General features: G+C 30.1%; 1 protein-coding gene across 4 annotated transcripts in view; it reads right to left on the bottom strand.

Moving 5' to 3' along the window:
• Positions 1-6,841, bottom strand: part of LOC122517523 (protein gustavus) — a gene marked incomplete in the record, with an annotated part of 197,359 nt that overhangs the window by 92,550 nt on the left and 97,968 nt on the right.

A 6,841-nucleotide genomic window follows, 5' to 3' on the forward strand; every position in this document is an offset into this window, starting at 1 on the left:
AGATAAACTGATTAATACGTTTCTAATTTTATCTATGAGTGTACCAATAATTGTATAATGTTAATGTAATTTTATAATTTATATGATATCCCACCCACCCACACACACATACACACACGCAATAAATTATATTTTCTTTTTGATAATTCTATCAACTGTCCCAATTATTTGTGTGCATACAATTAATATATTTATATATAAAACTTGAAATACAAAATGTGTTGATAATAATTAAATTAGACTAATGTTAGATAAAAGAAAATTTATGAAAAAAAAAAAAAAAAAAAAAAATAAAAACAATTATTTTTGATCATCATCTCGCAGTACGAATATAGCATATATTATTATCTACATATTACTTATATATTTATACGAGAAAATGTAAAAGAAACGAGTAAGAAAGCGAGATTAAGAAAAAAAAAAGAAAAAAAATACAGAGGAGTGGGGGGAAAACAATTAGAATTGCATTCGATGATGACGTTTTTATCCTCTCTCTTTCTCTCTCTCAACGTTTGACATTTCGAGAGAGTATAAATTCTCGAGGCTTCCGACACCCACGCCCTTACGCCGCCGTTAAAAGATAGAAAAAAAAAAAAAAAGAGAAAGAAAGAAAAAAGAGAAAAAAAATTAAAGAAAAAGAAAAAGAGAGAGAAAAAAAGTAAAAAAAAGAAAAATCGCTTTTAATGTTGCACATGTCGTTAAAGGACTATGCCGTTCTTTTTAAACCCACTTTTGCACACCACCCACCCCCCCCCATCCTTCACCCTTCAATACTACACCTCCTTTTTCTGACCGTTTGTCCGTCTGTAACGAACTATTGTTTCGCAGCACCGTGACCGCATTTTCTTTCAGAATCCGTTTCATCACCCCCCCTAACCCCCAACTCCCACTCCATCCAACCCTCCTCGTCTCTTCGATCCACCCCCTCCTTTTTCTTCTTTCTTTTCTAACGCCAAAGTTTTATTTATTTTTCCTCCTTTATTTCTCTCACAAGTTTCACCTATTTTCTTATTTTCTTATTTTCTTCTTCTTCTTGTAATCTTGCAATAACGTTGAAATAAATTATAACCAAAAAGAATGAAAAAAAAGAAAAGGGAGAGGTAAATAGGGAATATTTGTAGTATTTGCGAAAAAGAAAGAAAGGCAGAGAGAGAGAGAGAGAGAAAGGATAGAAAATGCAGTAAACACGAAATAAAATATTGCGACAAGATATTTGCAAAACCAACGAAATTCTAATGCCCAATATATATATATGTATATGTAGTCAAGTGTAAAACATATTACGTACTCGTGCGTAAATTTTGATCTCAAAATTACACTCCTGGAATGCTTAGAGAGAAAGAGAGAGAGAGAGAGAGAGAGAAAAGAATAGGACAAATGGTTTTGCAGTCGTATAATATTTTCACGCGAGAGAATTTTTCTCGTTTGACTTAACTCTACTCACATTTATATATACAAATACATGCACATCCCTATATTAAAAGCATATATATTTATGCATATGTGTGTGTATTTGTTTAAAGAGATGACGAAATCAACTAACAACACACGTACGACTTTTAAGTTTGAAAAAGAGAATGTGTTAGTGAGTAAGATGGTCTGTGGGAGGGGCGGGGGAGAGGAGAAGGTGGTGGCCGAGGGGGTGGCAGGGGGAGGCGGGGAAAGATAATTCCTAGTCGATACTTATTACTCCGCGACTCATTAAACGTTGCCCATTGTTTGACACGTGTATCCATTTCGAGATAAATGCCAAGGCAATCGTCGTTTTCTTACGATTACGATTGTTGCGATCTCTCTAACAACAAATCGTAATTAATATTACTTATGCGAATCTGTGTAAATCAACGATGAAAATAACTTCGTCAACTTCCTTTTAGCTATTTCGGATTATTCTCCATCGGATTAAAATTAACGAAATACAATTGTACTCGTAGACTTCTGATCGATCTAAAAATTATTATTGAAAGTATAATCGATCGTTCGTTGATTTATGTTGAAAAAAAAAAATAAAACAAAAGAGAAAGACTAATTTTCAATGCAACTGATTAAATTTTGCAAAACGATACATAACCTTTACGTGTCAGAGTTGTTGTCAGGGTTTTTTATATTATTACAAAAATATATCATAATTTATATTATATATATAATATAAAACATCATAATAATATAATAATTATATAATATATAATACATCATAATATATCATACGAAATAATGATTTTGTATTATTATTTCCTTATTTTTATATTTTAGATAATATTTTTACCATGGATAATTAAAAATTCGCATTACTCGTATTACAACGTAGTGTAATTTATTTTTTTTCTTCGTTTCTTTTTGCCTTTTTTGTCATGGGAGAAAGAGAGAGAGAGAGACAAAAAGTGCGAGAAACAGGTCGAAACATTTACAATTAATGATTTTTCCTTTTCTTTTTCTGTTCTTTTTCTCATTTATATTTTTTTAAATCTCCTCGTAGAGTCAATTGGAAAGATAATATTGATGAGGGTCGTGTTTAACGCGTTTAAAAGATAATATTCCCTTTTGACAAATCCTTTCGTATTTTTATTTTTTTAGTTGTTTCTGTTCATTTATAAATCATATCTTCTCTATATATTTCCTGTTTGTATCGGACCAATGAAGAACCGGTTTTCACGTCCTCGGTTGGGACGATATCGCAAGTATGCACACACAAATCGTCGATTATCATATTAAATAGATCGCACTGTTTGCGGTCAATGGGTTGAAACGAAAGAGAGAGAGAGAGAGAGAGAGAGAGAGAGAAAGGGAGGATATTCTGCGGATTCATTGAATCTTCCCGCGACAATCGCATTGAGAAATGAATTACTATTGACCAATAAAATATCATGCATCATTGTGCAAATTAATGATTTTAATAATAATAATAAAATGTAAATATATAAAAAGAAAAAGATTAATAATTAATTATAATATAAGATAAAGAAACGTATATTTATTATTTTTTAAGAAGACAAAGTAAGTCGGAAGAAAAAAAAATACAAACAACGAATAAGAATAAAAATGATCTATGACGATTTCTTTATTTTCGTATAAAATAAAACGAAACGCAAAGTATTATTAGTGTTCGTGGTTGGTTGATGATTTAAAAAAAAAAGAAAAAAAAAAAGAAAAAAGAAAAAAAACAAATACGAGAAGGCGAGTAAATAATTTGTTGACATAATATTTATATAATATCTTTCGTCAGTGTCGATTATATAATTTACATTAAAAAAAACAAATATTAAAATACGCGCTAGGTTAATAATAATTACGTGGAATAATAATAATAAAAAATATGAAAATTATTCTCTGAAAGAAAAAAGAAAAAAAAAGAAAAATATAAAATACAAATTAGTGTGTTAAATTATAATATGTATAATATGTAAAAAATTATAATTACATTAGTGTGTTAAATTAGTATGTTAAATACTATGATGATCTAACACGAAAGGAATAATTTCTAATAACAATCCGGAATACGAGAGATATCTTTCAAATAACAAGATTGATAGCCCTTATATGATATAAACAAAATGAAAAGAAGAAAGGAAGAAGAAGAATAATAATAATAATAATATAATAAGAATTGAAGTTGGATATAATCAGTGTCGGCCCACATGACCAATCGATTGTGGTCGATTTGTCGATTCTGCGCAACTACACGACGAACTATGCACCAACACACAGTATACCAATACTAATACAATCTAATGTTTGTATACATGTGTATCTGGATGTATGTGTGTGTATGGATACGTATAGAGTGTAGGTGCCCATTGGAGAGGATCGAGTCCGATTTGAATGATAATCGGATGTGCATGATTGATTTATGAATACTAGCAGGGTGCCGTTGGAGTACTGCTGATGGTGGTAGTTTGGCTGGCCAACCAAGATTAATCTTCATTACGTGAATCCTATCTGGTGTCTCGACAATAGCCGTTGTCCTTTCAAACTACCATATCTCGAGGAGATAAAGAAATGATAAGTCATTGTAAAGAAATATTTCTATTTCTTTTATTTTCTATTTTTTTCTTTTTACTCGGAGAAAGAGTTATATATATATATGTTGTATATATTATTATATTATACAGCTTGAGAATTATATTTCTAAAAATAAATTCAACAATATCATTCCTGTATGATTTTATATCCTATATGTTCCGATAATATAAATAATATAATATATAATAATATATAATAAATATATTATATATATTTACATATATATTATTTATATTATTAATTTATTATATATAATATATAATAAATAATATAAATATATACGAATAGATATATAATAATTGATGTTAACGGGATTAAAATATTTTTTTAAAAATGTAACGAAAAAATATTTCGAATTATTCTAAATAGGAAGTAATCGTGAAGTGGGATTGGTTAATAATGTTTATAAAAAAAATGTGAGGGTTGAATTTTGATGATTATAAAATACGCTTAAATATTTTTGTTTCCCTTTTTTGCTCGGCCTCTCTCTCTCTCTCTCTTTCTTTCTCTTTTATTCCTTACGGATATTTATTTTTTAACGTGGTTTTTTATTCGTCGTCTAAGTGAGAGTATCTAACGTGATTCATAAAAAGTTGGACATTTAAATTTTTTATCAACTTCCGCAAACGTTACTTTTTTACGACTTCAGGATTTTTATTCTACCGAGTGTCATATAATAATAATAATAATAATAATAATAATAATAATAATAATACGAGAATGAAAAACAAGTAAAGAAAAGAGAAAAGAGAAAGAGATAGATTGAGAAGAAAGAAGAAATAAAAAAGAAATATTATTGAAACGACGAAACTTTCTTTCTTCCAACGTTGAACTTTCGATTGAATTTAATTAAGCGAAATTAGGATGATTATTAAAATCGTTAAGGAATAAAAAAAAAAAAAAAAAAGTAATAATTAAAAAAAGAGAAAAAAAAAACGAGAAGAAATGAATGATATTTTCTTTTTAATTATTTCTTCGTTCATCGAAAAAATTTCAAATGTATCTCGAAAAATTCCTTTGTTTTTTATCCACGAATTTCGGTACTTCGAAATATCGATTACATATTTTTTTAATTGTTTTTTTATTTTTCTTTTTTGTTTGTTAAATATTACTTTTATTATTTTGTATCATTATTTATTTGCATATATAGGTATGAAAGAAAAAGAAATTTCATCCATATACGATCCGTATGATCGAAAAATCATTTTCATGGTAAACAGTGTTATTGGTCGTTTTCACGTATTTTCATGGTAAACGCGTTTCGTATCTTTTTTTCTATTTCTTTTTCTTTTTCTTTTCCTTTCTTTCTTTCTTTTTTTTTTCTTTTTTTTTCTTTGATCGTAAATTCTGTTCATAATTTACATTTAATTAGAAAGCAGTGAAGAAATATTTCTAAACGTTTGTAACACAAAGAGACTAAAGAATGAAGTGTCAGTAACTGGTGTCACACCCTAAGGCAATCAACGTGTTAACTCGTCATTGTCTACTAAGTATAAAGTGTCCAAGAAAAACTAGCATAAGTCATATAAGCCAGTTAAAAAAAAAGAAAAGAAAAAAAAGAAACAGAAAAAGAGAGAGAAAAAAAATGGTAATAATTATTCTTCTCTCTATTCCATCTGTATGTGTATGTGTACGTATGTGTGTGTGTGTGTGTGTGTGTGTGTGTGTGTGTGGGCACGCGCGTTTAAATTACATAAAAAAGAAAGAATGTTCCTTCTTTTTATAATTCCACACGTTGATTATCTTACCAATTGTAATCAAAATATATATTTAAAAAAAAAAAAGAAAAAGATCATCTTTTCTCTATTCATTTTTGCTTCTAATCGCATTCTACCAATTCGTAATAAGATAAAATTGACCTACATTAACGTTAACTCTCTAATTTATATATTTATACGATTATATTTTCACAATTTTTATCAAGAACGCGAACGCAAATTCCTCCCCCCCCTCCGACCTCTCGTGTTTTATCGAATGGAATAACGCGATATAAAACAAAAAAAGAAATTTCTACAAAGATTCGCTTTCAAAAATTCGACGAATATTCAGTGTAATACAATAACAACACCGATATTTCATTAATATTCCCATTAATCAGATCAAGAATATAATTTTCTGTTAAAGTCAGACGTTTATCAAATTTAAACAAAAAAAAGTACCCAACGAAAAAACAAACCGATGCAGTTCAAACTGAGAAAGAGACAGAGCCAGAGAGAAAGAAGGGAGAGAGAGAGAGAGAGAGAGAGAGAGAGAGAAAGAGAGAAAGGAGGAAAGATCGAGGTCGACCTGATCGACCGACCCTTGGTGGTTGGATTGCATTTATCGAGCAGATTGCAGAAAACGAGAGAGAAGAGAGGAGAAATAGAGTGTGTGAGAAAGTGTGAGGAAACAGAGAAAGAGAGACGATAGAAAAGAAATAAAATAAGATGAAAAAAAGGGAAGAAAGAAAGAAGAACGGGGGAAGGAGGGTCGGGAGGAGGGTTGTGGTGGGGGATAAAGGGGGAGGGAGGGGAGGGGAAGACGATAAAGGTGACGTTGCACCTAGTTCCTGGCATCTGCCCTAGGAAGGTGAAACAGCTGTAAAAGAGTGTAGGGAAGGTGAAGATACAACTAGAAAGAGAAAGAATATAAGATAAAGATAGAGAAAGGAAGAGAAAGAAACAACAAGAGGGAGAGAAGAAGGGAAGGGAAGGAAAGGGAAGGGAAGGGAAGGAAAGAAAGAAAGAAGGAGAGTAGTCAGACGTCTCAGAAGCCAAAGTAAGGATAAAGAGAGAAATATAGGAGACTTCAAGAGAGAAAAAGAGAGAGAGAGAGAGAGAGA

This window comes from Polistes fuscatus, unplaced genomic scaffold, assembly GCF_010416935.1.
Source record: "Polistes fuscatus isolate 324 unplaced genomic scaffold, CU_Pfus_HIC Scaffold1, whole genome shotgun sequence".
NCBI classification, from domain to species: Eukaryota; Metazoa; Arthropoda; class Insecta; order Hymenoptera; family Vespidae; genus Polistes; species Polistes fuscatus.